The sequence below is a fragment of the Mus musculus genome, chromosome 6, assembly GCF_000001635.26.
Source record: "Mus musculus strain C57BL/6J chromosome 6, GRCm38.p6 C57BL/6J".
Taxonomy (NCBI): Eukaryota; Metazoa; Chordata; class Mammalia; order Rodentia; family Muridae; genus Mus; species Mus musculus.
In genome coordinates this window covers 100,526,317-100,542,640 of record NC_000072.6, presented here as the reverse complement: position 1 = coordinate 100,542,640, position 16,324 = coordinate 100,526,317, and the positions used below count along the sequence as shown (strand labels likewise).

General features: G+C 49.0%; 1 long non-coding RNA gene across 1 annotated transcript; it reads right to left on the bottom strand.

The window, feature by feature from the left end:
- Positions 1 to 9,214: 9,214 nt before the first annotated feature.
- Positions 9,215 to 15,241, bottom strand: 1700049E22Rik (RIKEN cDNA 1700049E22 gene). The gene is made up of 4 exons (NR_040525.1): positions 15,002 to 15,241; positions 12,944 to 13,022; positions 9,511 to 9,576; positions 9,215 to 9,336 (listed from the first exon to the last, which is right to left on the bottom strand). It is a non-coding gene; the product is annotated as an RIKEN cDNA 1700049E22 gene (long non-coding RNA).
- Between the last annotated feature and the right edge of the window lie 1,083 nt (positions 15,242 to 16,324).

Below are 16,324 nucleotides of genomic sequence, written 5' to 3'. Positions count from 1 at the left end.
TTCCATCCGTGAGACATTCTACAAAGGCAAAAACCACAGGGAAAGAATAGGGGTTGCTGGCGCCAAAGACTGGAGCGGGGCTCAGCTGCAGACATGCCAGGGAAACCCAGGGCAAGAAGATGCTGTGCACTTTGACTGGAATATAGAACACACCAATTACACACGCGCAGCCAGCCCATTCTGCAGAGAAACAGGCAGTTGCGTTGCTGCACAATCAGTAAAGGATAACACCAAAGAGCGGAGCCTACAGTTGCTATGCTACAGTTGTTAGCTAGCCCTCACCACGGGACAAGTGCGGCTGAGACTATAGTATTACCTCTCAGGGCTCCTGTGGACTGAGTGAGGCAGACAGCAGCGGCTACAGAGTGAATTGTGGCCTTGCAAAATTAAATGCTGTGGTCCTTTTCTCCAGGATGCTAGGGGCCCTCTGGGAGATATTAGCATTAGATGAGGTCATGAGGGTGGGGCCCTTGTGGTAGGATTAGTGACCCCATAAAAGAGAAACTGGTAAAGAAGACTGTCTGTGTTTATGCATTCCAAGGAAGGCCATGTGTGGACACGGAGGCCTGTAAGCCAGGAGGAGAGCTCTCCACGTTCACATCCTGATCTTGGACTCCCCAACTCCCAGAACCATGCGGAAACTGACAGCTGTTCCTTGAGTAACTCGGACTGTAGTGTTGTCACAACTCCAGAGAGGACCAAACCGTGGTGGAGACCCATTTCACAGAAGCAGAAACTGAGGAATTGGGTAGTAACTCCTAAATCCATCTGTAGTGCATTCAGACTTACTATGCTTTACCCACCCTCTTGTGGCTGGAAGTGCACCAGGGGGAGAGGAAGGAAGGGGGAGGGGGAGGGGAGGGGGAGGGGGAAGGGGGAGGAAATTCAAGCCTCAGCTGATGCTGCTCTTCAGGGAGTTGAGGAAACTTCAGGCAGCAGGGCCTTGCTGGAAGGAAAAGTGGTTTCCTGGCAGTGAGCCCTTGGGAATAAATGTTTCCCCAACCCCTTTCCTCTTCCTTCCCGTCATACATGACCTTGAACTTCTCTGTCACATGTCCCCACTACCATGATGGAGCCAAGCAACCATGAACCATAGAAAACCTTCCCTTTACCTGTTCATCATCAGCTATTTTGCCCCAGAGATGAGAAAAGGAACCAATCCAAGCCCAGAGGAACTGTCCCCCCTCCCCCATCCCCTCCCCCGTCCCGCCCCCGCCCCCCCACACACACACTTCAGAAAATGTGCTAGTGGTGATTCAAGCCACAGCTCAGGATAAAGCTTGAAACCTGGTCCAGATGATCATTCACTGGGTTCCTTTGACCTTGTGGGTCACTTCGGAGATTAGACAGTTTCCTTATCACGGCTACTGAAATCCAATTTTTGCTTGGGAACGCTAGCGGGAAAATACAACTAGAAAGAAGCCAGTGTTCTAGAACCATCAGACTGAGAGGAAGAAACAGACTGGAGCCCCTAGACTGCTTCGTTCTGTTGCTACTGCTCAAGGACATTGTTACACGAATCATCAAGACCAGGGTGTGTCCCAGACTTGAAGCATAAGGAGGAACCTGGGGTTCACACACAGCCTGTGTCCAACGGCACTGTGCAAACACAGGTCAATTCTATTGTAACCACTCTGTGTGTGCCCTGCACGCACATGTCCCACGGCATGCATGTGGAGCTCAGAGAACAACATTTTGGACCATTCTTTCCTTCCATCTTTGCATGGGCTCTGAGGATTAAAGTCAGGTATCGAGGCTCGAATGGCAACCACGGAACCATCTCACTGGCTTTTATATAAGTACTGGAGATAAAGCTCAGGCCGTCACGATTACAAGGCAGGGACTTTACCCACAAAACTATCTATCTCCGTAGTCTCAGTACTCACTCTGAGTGCTTGTCTCTGGAGAGGAAGCAGGGACCTCGGTGCATAAAATCGTAAGACTCTGAAGCTTTGGAAAGCTACAGCAAGAGTTCTGGTGTGGCCACACTGGACGTGTAGGTCTGAGGCCTGGCCCTCCCGCAGGAACCAGGTCTGTGGCGTGGACATCTATCTGTGCAACCTCCCACATAAAAATGGAAATAAAAAAGCATCCTCCAGGTGCCGTGGAGGTTAATCAAGATAAGAAAGAAAAAAATCCTGAGTTCGGCATCTAGGAAAGAGTCCAAGACAGTAACTATTTTATTGACGGAAAATATTGACACAGAGCGTTGGGAACTCCCGTGGCCACCCATGCCTGTCTGATCTCACTGTAAATACTTTGTCTTGTTTAGTTTCGCCTCTGGATTTTTTGCTTGCTGTAATGATTTTAGCAACACCAGGCTCCTCCAGAGGCGCTTAGAATCAAATGCAGGTGGGATCAAAGAGGGAGACTTTTCACACTTTATCCCACCTGCAAGTGTCACGGTGTCCTCAAGTGCTGGATTCGGAGCTGCTCTGCTCTGAAGAAATGCTGAAACTTACCCCACGAATCCAGAGAAAGGAGAGGGCTCAGTGGACAGCATACATGGCTCCTCAAAACAGCCCAGCAGTCAGCCATACCAGGTGGCGCACCAGTGATGGAAATTTCAGGGGATCCAACGCCCTCTTCTGGATCCTTCAGGCAACTGCAAACATGCACACTTGAGTACATAACTTAAAACAACAAGTTTTCTTTTTTAAAAGCTTGGGTGTTTGGCATCCATCCTGGAGGCATCCAGACAGGAGAAAAGCCAACTGAAGTCAGTGTACTCTCTTCCCCACCAGCAGGGGGCGCCCTACCTCAGAGGGATAGAGTGGGATGGCTGATCCTTGGGAGTGAGAGCCAGAGGGTAGGAGGGCTATAGTAGACAAACGACCCTGTCCATCAATGACCCTGTGAGCTGGGCTCCACTCTGAGCCATGGCTCAAGGACTTCAGAGTCATGTGAGAGACTCTGTCATATGAGCTTTTCCTATACAGATGAACAAATGTGTATCTACTCCAGATAGGGAACCAGTGACTGACTGAAGAATAGCTTCCACCTAGTGAGGTGAACAAGTGTATTTAATCGTAGTTACTTATACTTCCTTGGGCTTACATGCAGGAGCATGGTCAACTCATGAGCAGCTGCACCACTGAAGAGAAAGTCTCTCTCCAGTAACCATTAGGTACCTATAAATCTTCGGGGAGGGGTAGGGTGTCATGAGACACCACCTGGCAATCTTAACTACATATGTAGATAAAGATATATATCATCTTTATCTATCTATCTATCTATCTATCTATCTATCTATTATCTATCTATCTATCTTATCCATCTATCATCTATCTATATCATCTATCATCTATTATCTATCTATTATCTACCGTCTGTCTGTCTGTCTATCTATCTATCTATCTATCTATCTATCTATCTATCTATCTATCTATCATCTATCTATCCTCTACAGTGGAAAGTTAATGACCCAATCTTATGCAGGTATCCCTGTGTACTCATAGCTGTTTCTCAAGGAGGTCCAGGGACACTGCACACATGTGCTGCATTCTTAGCTGCAGGATACCCCTGTGGGCAATAGGGGAGACCTCTAGGTGGGAGTGCTGGATACAGAGCTCTTACTGGCTGCCTGTGGCATGTCGTCGATGGTCCCCCGCATTCACCATTAAGATCGGGGTTGTTGTGAGCCCCAGCCTGCCTTTGTCTCCTGCCTCTGCCAGCTGGGATCCTAGGCAGACTTGGTTCACTGTTCTCAGCCTGTTTAATCATGTTTGTTGTTGACTTGGGGAGCTGGGGTGCTTGTATGGGGTAGCCACTGGCCTTGTGATTGCTACTGGAGCCTGGCTCCTCCTGCCTTCTGCCCAATGTCTGTTCTCACCTCAGTATCAGCCCCTGACACCAGCAGTGCAGCACCTGCACGCTGCCAGAAGGGCGGGCGTGCGACCGGACCACCCTGCATGAAACCTCGCCCCCTGTGGCTGGGCCTAGCTGCCTGGCTTTAACCTGCCCCCAGGGAACACTGGGACACAACACTTGTGAGAAGCCGGGAGTGCCTCATCTTACCTTGGCAGTTGCTTTCCAAGAGAGTTAATTCCTGGCTCCCAGACCTGCCCTCAACAGCTACTACTTAACTTTAAAAACATATTCCTCTAACAAAATCCTCTTATGGATTTTTATTTTAATGTTTGCTAAGCAAATAGGTTTGTGATAAGTTTTTTAAACAGGAATTCTCCAACTAGCTCTGTAGCTGAAGATGACCTTGAACTTCCGACCCTCCTGCTTCCATCTCCCCAGTGCTGAGGCCACAAGAGTTTGAACCCTGAGTTTTGAAGGGGTGTGGCGCTTGCTGCCACCAAGTAAGCTCCGCCTCGAGCCCCAAGTCTGTGATATTTTATAAATGCCACACCTTACTTTATGGCCATGCACTGAGGTCCCAGTGTGTGGCCCCTGGCTCTGCTGCCTGTCCACTGCGGCCTCTCTGAGCCTGCAGTTTCACAGCAGTGATGCAGCTGGGAGAAGGAAGTTGGTGGATCTATGGGAAGAGCTTAGCATGGGGCGTGGTGGGTTTAGACCTGTGTTAGCATTTCCAGCCTGCACTTGAATCTGTCCAGCTTCAGACTGAGGTAGCAGTTACTCTGTTCATTTTGCAGGTGGGAAGATCCAGGCTCCATGACGTACATAGGCATTCCTCATAGGGCAAGGCAGAATCCAAACCCAAACCTGGCTGCACTGTTTTGATTACAGAGGATATTAGTTATATAGGGGATATTAGTTATATAGGACACCCGATGGCCACACCCCCAGCTCCATGTGACATGATTCCCCCCAGCCCTGGTGGCATGCAGGTGGCCGGAATATGCTCTTTTCCGTGGATCTGTATCTGACAGGGTCGTCCAGTGTTTTACAGTGTCTGTGCAAGGCAGGCAGTCTGAAGGCAGAACTGGGGTCACCTTCGGAGCTCCTTATCATTATGATCAAGACTGAAGAAGTCAAGGTCAGGTGATGTGACCTTGTAGACAGGATGGCTAGGGCCTGGGGGCTAAAGGCTGGTGGACTTCAACTGTGGGCATTGTGAAGGCACAAGAGCCAAACCAGCAGTGATTTCTTTCAGCCTGCAGACATCAGATAGGCATCTAGGTAAATGTCAAGGAGATGTTTACCTTGTGGTTCATCTATGGCAAAGCAGGTCTTCAGTGGACCCAGAAACACAGACTTGACATCGCAGTGTTACTGGATGCCAACATACAGAGTGGAGGAGCCCGGTTGCAAGAAGAGCTGTTATCATTCGCCAGACACCCACCACACACTCAGCCCCTCAGAGGCCCTGAGTTCATCTAACCTTTGAGACTGCCACTTTTCAAATCAGGAAACTTAGGCATGCAAGGCAAAGTGACCTGCTTCAGCTCCAACAGCTGGTAGGTCACTAAATAGATCTGGCTTCCAAGTCAACACCATGTGACTCACTGACCGTGACAAACCGCCAGCAGATGAGACCATTGTCAGTCAATGAGCCATAGGCTAGACAAATAATCTAATCACACCTAAAGAAGTGTTTTGTTTGGCCTGAATAGTGGGGCTTCTGAAATGTCCGAGTTCATTATCAACTTTTTTTAAAAAAGAGGATTTTTCACATAGATTGTGGACTTCTGTCTTCTCTCTGAAAACAAAATGTGGAAGAGTCACCCAGGCTAAGGGCAACAGCTCACTTTTCAGGGACACAGCCCTCTGGAGTGCCATGGACCGATCTGTATGGGACCCTGCTCTGGGGGGACATTGATGACCCCAAGGCTTCAGGGGAACTGAATGCAGCCTGGAGGAATCCAGAGACAACGCTGTAAGAACACCAGCTCAGCAGATGGTCAATGTGTCCACCAGTCAGCTTCAGCTGTGGGGTAATGCAAGCTGCACTACTCTCAGTTTGGAGGTCGGAAGTCCAGCATCCGAGTGTCTGCTGGGCTCATGTCTACAGCTTCTCACCTTGGCTTGTGGACAGAGCCCTGTCCCCTATGTCAGGACGAAGCTGGCCCTCCGTGGATGTTCCCTAATGTATTCTTACAAGGACACTTGCACTGGATTATGATAACCCCAGGAACCTCAACTCACATTAGTGACTGTATCCAGCCACAGTCACATTTCTGAGCTTCTAAGAATGACGGGCTTCAATGGGTCAGGGAGGGCCTACAGACCCATAGGAGTTGGGTACTGACTACCCTCCCATTGGATAGACCTGTTTCATAGGGTCAATGGTCTTTACAGGGTTTCTTTTATAAACCAGGATAGGCGGCTATGAACAGAAAACGGCACATGGTCAGTATCTGCCCAGATTCATGGGTTCAGGTACTTCAGTTGCCAGGCTCTGCAATCCGCTCTTGTCCAACAAAAGTGCCAGGAAGTACCTCCCACCCCCTAGCATGCATGTTGCCACACCTCAGACCCAAGATGACTTTCTACCTGCCTTAATCACGTCTCTGGTATCTGTGTTCTTTTCCGAATCTTGGTCTAGGGGACCCTGCATGGACAGCTCCTCCCAGGGCACCCCTAGGGCCCAGCTAATTCCTGAAGAAGTAAAAATCTTTGCCCAGCAGTTCCCCTCAAACCAGGGAACCAGGCAAGCCAGAGCCCATCAGAACCTCCTTCGTGGACTTCTAACACTTGGGGTCACTCTCCACCTGTACTGATCACCTTAGGGCTATGCAGCAGTCACAGAGGGACAGCCCAGTATCCCAGAATCTTCTAGGTAATTCCCATTAGCCAACTTTATTCCCACCACAGCATTGCTTAGCCAGAGCTTTCCTGTTTTAGGTCTCTGCCTTGCTTCCCCACATGGCCAGAGTATGACATATTCTGGCCTGCTTCTCTTGGGAAATGTGAGTACCAAGTTAGCTTTTCAGTGAGTGGCAAGCGTCTTCAGATCTGTTGCCTTACAGTGACCATACATTCTATACTTTAGAACACTGGGCCTCCCCATGGCCCGGTGGATGTAAGCTTCAGCTACAAACAGTGGGGGCCTTTGCTAGCTGGTTGTCTTAGCCACCTCTTCTGTCCCTACCTGCCTGCTAATATCCCTGGACCTCCTAACTACACCGACTATATCCACATACTTGTCCCGGGGGCGCTTCTGAGGGAACAAAATTAAGTAGGCATAAAATTGAATCTTTTTTTAAATACGGAGAGGAAATAAAAGGAGAGACGGGGGACTTAACTGATGGCCACTGAAATACCTTACACTGCTAAATTTCCAAAGGCGCATTAGCACGTGAGCGTGCTATGAGAAGGGGTCTTGGCCAGAGTCCAGGCCCTGATGCACAGTAAATCTGCCTCCATCTTCCTTCCTGACCAGCATTGGTTCTCTGGGTGCCAGGCAATGCCCCACAATGAGGCTGACAATCAATCGGTGCCCATAAGTAATAATTTAGTGAGTTAATAGTCTCAAAGAAGAGGGCAGTCAGGCAGAGTAGGCCCGGAGTCCTCTCCCAGGCCTCGGTGGTTTAGGTAGGGCTCCTTCTTGAGTCAAGTCTTCTTCTGATGGACACACTTATTCCCCACTTAAATAAATCTTTGTCCTTTTGGGCCTGGGAACCAGTATGTGTCCTCAGAGACTCTTGCAATATATTGCTTTGATCCTTATTCACTGTGTGGTTTGAGCCCTAGACACCAACTCCATCTTCCTTGTTCTTGAGTTTGGGCTGGGGCGGGATGGTTAGATGAAGCAGCCTCTGGCGTAGATGAATGCATGAGGTGGGGAGGCATAGACTGAGGAAGGCTTTTCATGCCTTGAACCTCAGTTTACTCATATGATGGTAATAAGGGCAGCCAATGAGGGAACCCTGGGCATCAGCTGTGACCATAGCTCATCTTCAGTCAGCAGAGTCTGTCTGTAATAATAGTCACAAAGACTGTAAGCCCCTGTGTCTTGCTTTTCCAGGGCAACCCATAGGCTTGGGATAGGATGGAGTTAAATCTAAAAGTGACTTTTACTAGGTTCTAGAAGCTTACAGAGTTCACGTAAAGAATGCTTTAACACGAATGTGGAACCATAAATGCTGTGTTTTGTTTCCTGCGGAGGAACTTACTAGTGACTATCAGGGGGCAAGATCCTGCTCAGGCTAAACAGTGGGATTTCCTGAGGAGAACAGCCCTTCCTATGTCAGTCAGCCATAAAAGTTGGCCCCAGGGAATACTGTTGGACAACAGCTTGTAGAAGAGAGAAAGTGGATGAACTGTGAGGTTACAGAGAGAGAGGGAGAGGGAGAGGGAGAGGGAGAGGGAGAGGGAGAGGGAGAGGGAGAGGGAGAGGGAGAGGGAGAGGGAGAGGGAGAGGGAGAGGGAGAGGGAGAGAGGGAGTCTGTGAGAACGTAGGCAAGAGTGAGTTGTCCCCTCAGCAAGCTTCACAGGAATTCCAGCGATGATAAGAACACAAGAGTAAAAGAAAGAGGAATTAGCAGAGTGAGAGGTAGAAAGAGGAGGGAAGGAGAGCAGACGCGGGGGAATAGAACTTACTCCAGAGGAGGCCATCTATCCTAAGGGCAGCCCAAACCTGGAATGACCTAAACAACAGACAGACCTATGAGGCATACACAACTGTCCACCAAGCCTGCATCTGTGACAGACATCATTAATCCATCATCACATTCTTTCAACTAGACTCGAACAGTCTTGACTCCTAATGCCTTCTCACTGCTAATCCTCCAGGCTATGTTTGAGTCAGAAACCCCCACAGCTAATGAGAGTTCGGAGCAGAATTGTAAGGCAGACAGGTTGTCTCCTGAACTCAGACTTCCAACCTCCTTACTCTACTGCTGCCAACAAATGAAAATCTTAACCAGGAAAAAATGTGTACTTCTAAGACTGAACCAAAGGGGATTAAATAATCACGTTAGCAGTGATTTCGAGAGCCCCAAATTAAACTAAATTCACTTTTTTTTTTTTTTTTTTTTTTTTGGTGCACGTGTGTGAGTTCTTGTCAGGAAGGGAAAAAAATGAGGGAATTAAAATGTCTTGAAAAGATTCCTTTTTATAATTAAGCCTTCCTTGCCTGCGTTCTGTTACCCACGCTGACACATTAAAGCAATAAACAGCCTGGGAAGGCAGCGCTCCTGCACTGTGTCAGCCAGTGAAAGATGGGGGTCTCCACAAGGCTGGGTGCTGTAGTGAAGCCACTTCTGGGGGCTGTGTGGTAGTCTTTGAGGTCATGCCCCAGCCCCATTCCCCACCCCCACCTCAGCACCGGCGAGTACAGGATTCATGCAGGTCTCTGTTCCGAAGGACATCTGAGTTTTAATGTCACCAGAGCATTCTGAAGGGAGTTGGACCTTCAGGGTGGCCAGGAAGAGGAGAGCCTCCTGTACGGTGGGAAGCAGATCTCGGTGGCTGTGAGCATTCCTTTGAATAAATCAGAGGCGGCAGTACGTTGTTGGGGCGGGGCTTCTGGAAACTGGGGTTTCTCTAAGTAAGGGCCAAGGGGTACTCTCCCTATACTAGGGCCTGAGAATAGTACAGACAAACAAGCTCACCAAAGGGGAAGGTGAGGGGCCAAGGGGAAGGAAGCACTCTCACTCTGTGCCTTGATCATTAGCTGGTCTTGGACAGGCTCTTCAGTTCTCCAGGCCTCCATTTTCTCATCTGGAAAATGGGGAGAAATGTATGGTCCCCAAGCTCCTCCCTTCCTGTTACTTCTTTAAGTGTTCTTTCCCTCTTTCTCTTTTCTCCTCCCTCTCTCCTCTTCCCCTCTTCTCTATTCCTCCCCCATCTGCTCCCACTTCTTCCTCCCCTTTTTGGAATGAATGAAACAGGGTGCATAGATGTCCGATGCCTAGCATAACTTAAGTCAGTGAGGCAGTATGAGCTGAGGTCTCGTGGATCAGCAAAACTCAATGCACAAAGACGACTGAGGGCTCCTCTCTTAGCAGGGCCCCCTCTGCAGACCTAGCCCTCTGCTTCTCTTCCCACAGTCCTGTAGTGTGGCTAGTCTGTGGGTCAGAGGTGAGCCCAGGCCTCAGGTAGCCCTGCTTGCTGTCTCTTAGAACCTCTCTGAGACCCGGAAGAGCTTTGAGGAAATGTAACCCTGCCTGTGCCACTGGGTGAGCCCTTGACTGGAACCGGGCCCTACAGGCAACAGTGCCAGCCAGGCAGCTGCCCTCCCTGCCAGGGAACCAGTCCAGAGAGAGGTTACCTTGGAAATCCTCCATCTTCCAGCTGAATTCCCCAGCCAGTGCCGCACACAGATCTTTCCCCTGCCCACAGAAACGCTCTTCTAAGTTTGGGGACAATAGGTGACAAATTCAGGGGCCGCCAGCATGCAGACCTTTCCTCTGCCTTCAGTGCGGTGGCCCTGAGACAGCGTCTCTCTTCCCCTTGCGGGTAAGAACATCCCCTTTCTTTTAGAACATTGCTGGCAATGCCAGAACAGTCCCTGGGACAGGCCAGCTACACTGGATACTGTAACTGTAGGGGAGAGGTTGGGAAGGGGTGGAGATGGTTTGTGTGTGGGGGGGGGGGGGGTGTAAAAGGAAGAAGGCTGTCTGTGGAGGGCACTGAGCCCTGGGAATCTCTGCCCCAGCGAATAGAAAACATCTTGATCATACTTAATCCTGTTCTGAGTGCATTGAAAATTGGATTTAAATTTATTTGATTTCCTCTGAAAATGTTGCCCTGGTGAACCCATATAGTTGGGAACTGAGTTAAGAGACCTCGCCTGTGACTTGCAGTTACCAAGGCTTCTTCCGTCCTGAGGGCCGCCAGTGCCCACAGACGACAACGGACATACCACAGCCTTCTTACCTGTTCCTCTCCTTTGTCTCCTTTACCCAGTAGTAAAGACTTTCTTCAAGCTATACTTGCACAGAGAAGAGCATTCGAGGCCAACCTGCTGGCTATAGACAGAGCTTCTGGGGCGTCTGCCTTAACCAGTGGACCATGGCTCCATGTTCACCTCTGCTTTGCCCAGTCTGTGGCCCCCAATCAACTCACAGTTCACCTTAGTTTCCTTTCCTACTAATAGCTGAACATTTACCCCACCACCAAATGTGTGTGTGTGTGTGTGTGTGTGTGTGTGTGTGTGTGTGTGTAAGCCTGTTTTCCTTACATAGCACTAACCTCAGGCATTTTCTTATAGCAACAGAAGACAGCCCGAGACAAGCTACACCATCACATGGATGTGAATTTTAAAACAAAGAGGGCTGGTGGAGAGTGGGAGATGCTGCCTTGGGAGTTCATGAGTGGGAAGAGGCGGGAGCCGGCTTTTGGGTACGTGTGAGCTTTCCTGCTGGAGACTCTGCTCACAGGATGCTCACGTGACCAGCAGTTTATTATCATATACATAGTTTCTATTGTGGGATTTTCTTAATGGGATTACTTAATGGAGAGTCATCAGAAGAGCATTTAAACTCAATAAAACTGTTCCACTTCTATTAGACTGGGCTTTAAAATGTTATTTTTTTATTGACCTTATGTGTATGTGCACATGCCTGGATGTAGGTCTGTGCACCCCATGCTTGCAGGTATACAACGAGTTAAGAAGAGCCCATTGGATCCGTTGGAACTGGAGTTACAAGTGGTCGTAAGCCATCTTGTGGGTGCTGGGACCAAACCTGGGGTCCTCTGGAAAAGTAGCCAGTGCTCTTAACTACCATACCGTCTCTCTCCATCCCAATATTGGGTTTTTGGTTTTGGTTTTGATTTTTTGAGACCAGGTCTCTCTACATAGGCTATTGGAATGCACTATGTAGACTGTGTGCAGTGATCTCCCCACTTCTGCTTCCTGGGGTCTGGGATTAGGGCTGCATCACCACTCCAGGTCAATAGATTTTTTTAAACATATGAAATATTAATAACATTGCTTTGGCCCTACAGACGTTGTTATTTATAATGTAATTGATGTGAACATTGTTGCAAACTACCCAAACCAGGCTAGAAATCTCATAAGTGACAGCTGCTTTTGCAATGGCTAGCACTTTTAGATACTTGCTATTCTTAGATTTCCGTGAATGCTTAAGGAAGAAAGAAAGAAAGAAAGAAAGAAAGAAAGAAAGAAAGAGAAAGAAAGAAAGAAAAAGAAAGAAAGAAAGAAAGAAAGAAAGAAAGAAAGGAAGGAAGGAAGGAAGGAAGAAAGGAAGGAAGGAAGGAAGAAAGAAAGGAAGAAATGAAGAAAGAAAGGAAGAAAGGAAGGAAGGAAAGAAAGAAGGAAGAAAGAGAGAGAGAAAGAGAGAGAAAGTAAAGAAGGCCAGGACTTAGAGGGTTAGAGGAGTGGGGCAAGAGGTTCACAAGTTTGAGGTCAGCCTTGGCCGTATATTCAGAATCTGTCTTTAAATGAATAAATGGTGGCTTTTTTATTTTTAGTTAAAAACTTGGGAGGGATGTCACGACTTTTCAAATGAGAAAGAAAATGCCCCTTTAAAAGGCCTTTCTGTGGATTAAAGTGTGGAAAATGAAAAATGGCTGCCACTTTTGAAATTGCTCATTTTTCTTCTATGATCCCCCAATCTCCTCCCCTAATCGTACTCTGAGGCCCAGGCTATGGGGAAAGAGTGTTAACATCACCCAGAAGAAATGGATCCCCTGTCGTCTCTCCCCACAGTCAGAAAACGTGACTGGAGATGGATCTCCCAGTTCTTAGGGAACCTGAGACGTGCGGTACAGTCTCTGCCTCTTTTCTCAGGGACTTCAAATCAAGACAGGCTTGGAGCTACAGCCATGCCCTGCTGGGGTCTGACTCTGAACCTAGTCCCTGGAGGAACAGGCCGAGCATGTGGGTTTCAGCAAGGCTGAAACCTTCATGTTCTGGATATTACATTACAGAGACTGGGAGAGTGTCACCCCACACAGAGGAGCAACTGGCAGCTGTGAACCAGGCACAGCTGGGCACAGCTGGGAAAGGAGACAGGACACCATGAGACCCTGGCTTCAGATTGCTAGGAGACTCAGGACCAATGCAGATGGCCCCAAGGGATGTTAGCCTGTCTCAAGGGGAAGCTAATCAGGCTTATCTTACCTTAGTGACCTCAAGCAGTAGCTGTCCTGGCTGCAGGCTCTTTCCCCACACCAAAGGCCCGAGAGTGAGGTCAGAACCACTAGAAAAGGAAAAGATAGCAGGGGGTTTTCTTTTTCTTTTCTTTTCTTTTCTTTTCTTTCCTTTTCTTTTCTTTTCTTTTCTTTTTTCTTTTCTTTTCTTTTCCTTCTCTTCTCTTCTCTTCTCTTCTCTTCCCCTCCCCTCCCCTCCCCTCCCCTCCCCTCCCCTCCCCTTCCCTCCCCTCCCCTCCCCTTCCTTCCTCTCCCCTCCCCTCCCCTTCTCTTCTTTCTTCTTTTCTGGGACAGGGTCTCATGCATCCTAGGCTGACCTAGAACTCTGTGCAGCTAAGGATGACTTTGAACTTCGGATACTTCTCGCTTCACCTTCCAAGAGCTGTGATTTACCAGTGTGTCCTGCCATATCTGGTTCTTGTGGTGTCAGGGATCAATCCCAGGACCTGTGCATGCTAGGCAGGCAATCTTCTGACCGAGCTACAGCCTCACCTCTAACAGCCTGGTGTGGGGTAGCATGGAGTTTCTGGGCAATGCTTTGATATGCTTTAAATCATTCCAAGGCTGCACAAGGTTAGGTGGCTTCAATCCCAGCACTCCCAAATCTGAGGCAGGAGGATTGTGAGTTTGAGGCCAGTCTGAGCTACAGAGCAATATCCTGTCTCAGGAATTTCATGACTTTTAAAAATCGTACATGAGTAGCCTTTTAGGCCTTCTGCATTGACCCTAAGGGATTTTTGACAAAATTGCAAATCCGTATATATTTTAGCTCACTATTTGTCTCACCACATGCCCTCCCTCGCCATTGTACTAATACCTCAGGACTTAAGGGGACTGTGGCATGCCCCTCACCACACACATTTTACAAAGGAAGGAAATGATATCTCCCAAGACAGGCTGGCAGCTATCCAAGTGGCCAAGGGAACTGGCGGTGAGGTGGGGGTAGGGCTGATGGATCCGTCCCTAGGTGTCGACTCCTGTGGGTTCCTAACTCCTGTCTCCACACTGGCTCGGTGGCAGCTTTTGCAAGCTGGGCCCTATTCCCTGGCCTCCACTTTCAGTGAGAACGACTTGGTTTGATTGCTACTGAAAGAAGTTTGCAGAGCACCAAAGAACACAGAACTCCAGCCTCCACAAGCCTTCCCAGAATCACTGCTGATCAGCCCAGCAAGAAAGGAAAGAGTCGAAAATGCCTACCTATTAGAGTTAGCCAAATCAGTCATATGGTGGCCACCCTTTGAAATGATGATGGCATCATAGTAATGCCACAGGGCCAGCTGTAGGCGTAGCTGGGTGCACATTTGGAGTGTTTAAGTCCCTGGGTTCGAACCTTATCAAGGAAGAGAAATAATGGACCTGTTTATAGATATGGGTGATTTCTGTCATGTTTTTAAAATATTTATTTATTTCTATTTTATGTGTATGAGGGTTTTGCCTGCGTATATATCTGTGCACGACATATGTGCAGTGCCCGTGAAGGCCAGAAGAGGGCATCAGGTGCCCTGGAACTGGAGTCATCTATGGTTATGAACTAGCTTGTGGGTCCTGGGACTAAAACCCAGGTCCCCTGAGACAGCAGCCAGTGCTCTTAATCTCTGAGCAGTCTCTTGGCCCCTTCTGTTACAAATTTATAGAGAACGAGGTGATTACAGTAAAAAAAAATTCTGTTTATGTACATACAAGGATGTGTGTGCACATGTTTATAAAAATACTTTTATAGTTGTTTCTTCTGGTTTGGGATTATCTGTAGGTATCTTGTCTGTCTGTCATCTGTCTGTCTGTCTGATCTTTCTGAACTAGGGGTAACAAGTATCTATGACGAGTCTAATTGGATACGAAACTATTTCTACTTACAGGAAGCCCTGGGAGACGCTCATGCAGTCAGGTCAGACTGCACAAGTCTGAGCACTGACTTCTGATCCCCAGCACCTAGGGGTGCCACGCACGTCTGTAACCCCAGCTCACACTGGGATGAGTAGGAGGTGGTAGGTGGCCCCAAGTCCCCTTAAGGCCATATTAGAGGACTTACTTGCCTGGTGCCGGTAAAGCTAGGCAGAGAGTCACCTTGTAGAACCTCACAGAGTGCCCTTTCCTGTGCACGGAGAAAGCCATGGACCTAAATGGTAGCCTCTCGAATGGCAGCGCTCAAGGACCCTCTGGAACACCTCAAGTTTGGAGTCAAGGTGCAGTGGCACCCTGCTAGGGTTAAAATATGATCATTCCCTACAAACACTGAGGCTGAGGCTCACGCTTCAGTGCAGCCATGTTGGGGGGTGGGGAATAGAGGAAGGCGGGGCATAGTGGGAGGAGTTTAGAATGTGGAGAAGAGTTCTAGGTTGCCTGTCTCTCAGCACCAGTTAGCTGGGACAGGAAGTATACTCCTATTGTTCTTCCTGCTCTTGCTCACTGTGGATGAAGTAGGGTGAAGCCCATCCTGAAGTCAAAAACATACAGTGACACGTGCTTTAGGACCCAGCATAACGTCCCTCTTCACCAATGAGCCAGGCTCAGGTGACTCTACAGAAGCAGGAGCCAGCTGGGACAGAGGCAGACCAGGTCAACCTTGAGGGGCAGTGATAAATATACTGGGGCAAACTACAATGACTCTCCTTTTAGGCAGCCCACTTGAGCTGTCTTAGTTCCTGTCATAGACCTATCATCAAAGACACCGGGCCACAGAGAGGGCACCGTGGATGGCTAGGAAGCTGACTCAGAGGTCTGCTCCTTCTGCTTTGGGGTGCAGAGTGGAGCCCGAGAACCCCTGCTGAGCAGAGGTGCCTGAAGTCCAGGATGACCGGGGCAGAGCCATCCGCGCATTCACTAACAAAGGCACCCAGATGTTCCACATCTGCTGAGGCAAAAGGCTTGGGGTTCACTCTTCTCACAGCACAGTTTAGGAAAACGGGGACCAGAGTCTGGTTTGAGACGCCCTGTTTACGATGGGTGGGGGTGGTCTTTGAGCCTTGACTTTGTCCTCCCTCGGGGTCCATGGAAGCCTGTGAGAACCCACATCCCTGGCTTAGGCCAAGGGAATGTCAGGGCTTCCTCTCTGGAGAAGGGCTTGCTTCTCTGATCCTGGACTCCTCCACTTCCCACTCCGTCTCCACAGCAGGTTTGGAGGCACGGGATTCCTTCTATTTAACTCTTTCTCAAGATCAGAGTTGAGTCACACGGGAGCGGGGGTTGTGGGGTGGGAGTTCGGAGGAAGAAGGAATTTGGACGATATCACCACCGCTTTTTCATGAGCTGGGATAAAGGAGCCTGATGGCTCTTGGCCACCTCAGGACAAAGCACACTGTCCCCAGGGAGCAGCCCTACCCTTGGTCACATGGGGAGGTTTGAAAGCCCAGGG